This window comes from Lactuca sativa, chromosome 2, assembly GCF_002870075.4.
Source record: "Lactuca sativa cultivar Salinas chromosome 2, Lsat_Salinas_v11, whole genome shotgun sequence".
Lineage (NCBI taxonomy): Eukaryota > Viridiplantae > Streptophyta > Magnoliopsida > Asterales > Asteraceae > Lactuca > Lactuca sativa.
In genome coordinates, this window is record NC_056624.2 from 139,104,112 (window position 1) to 139,105,223 (window position 1,112).

The window sequence follows — 1,112 nt, forward strand, 5'->3', positions numbered from 1 at the left end:
TGTCTTCTATAGTCGAAATTGCCAAGATGTGAGGTTGTGGTTTTGGATCGGTATTTTAGGTGGTATTCATTCGTTCATGAGTTTGGTCAATTGACCCAATTAAGTTTCGATGTTTGATATTGAGGATTGTCGATTTCTTATTGTAGCATCAATCGTGTCATGTATTTTCTCAGAAATGGCTACAAAGCGTGCAAACAATGTCTCGAACTCGGATTTATTCTCGAGTGGTGGTTGTTCTTGGTTATAAAAGCCTCGACCCGTTTGCCTAAACTTTTCTGCTTTAGCTTTCTTTTATTTGTCGTATGGAAACTTCTTTCTTAGGCTATCGGTCACCACTAGAGTAACATATTTTCACTTTTCGATTCTCGTTCTCATCCAAGTCGCAATCCTTTGACAAGTGTTGTCCACTACAATTATCATAACACACTTGTATAGCATGTATGGATTGAACCATCTTGGTGATCGTCTTATCCATATTATCTAACTTCTCCATCACCACTTCCAAATTCTGGTTTCCTCCATCTGCATCCATTTTTCCTCTTGATACATCTTCATGCAGGTTGTGGTATTCGCACAAATGCTTTGAAAATTCCTCAATTAATGCCTTGATTGTCTTCATCTCCTTCTTTGTCATGGGTCCTTGATAATTAAGGAGTTGCCTCGTGGTTATGTCTATACCATCATAGAATATTGACATTTCTTGTTGTACATTTAGATCATGTTGAGGACAATTCCTTAGCATTCCTCTGTATCTCTCCCAAGCTTCATACAACGACTCGCCATCGTTCTGTTGGAAATTTGCTATCTTCTTATTGAGTTTAGCTATCTTCGAGGGAGGGATGAATTGTTCAATGAATGCATTGCGAAGATTGATCCAAGTTATGATTGCTCCTGGTGCAACCATATTTTTTCATCTCCTATAAATGTCACTAGAAGCATCCTGAGTAATACCACATCTCGAAAGATGTTTGGAACATAGAAGTAATTGGTAATGTCCATGACCTCATCAATGTGGTTAAAAGAATCTTCATAGTCCTCTCGAGAAAATGGAATTTCCTTGAGCCTTGAGAGAATGTTCCCTTTGAGCTAAAAGTTTGTCGCAGTCAGAATTT

The 1,112-nt window shown here is 38.1% G+C and overlaps 1 non-coding gene across 1 annotated transcript; it reads left to right on the forward strand.

The window, feature by feature from the left end:
- Positions 1-713: 713 nt before the first annotated feature.
- On the forward strand, positions 714-820 carry LOC111917530 (small nucleolar RNA R71). Its single transcript, XR_002858924.1, has one exon. It is a non-coding gene; the product is annotated as a small nucleolar RNA R71 (small nucleolar RNA).
- Positions 821-1,112: the final 292 nt, after the last annotated feature.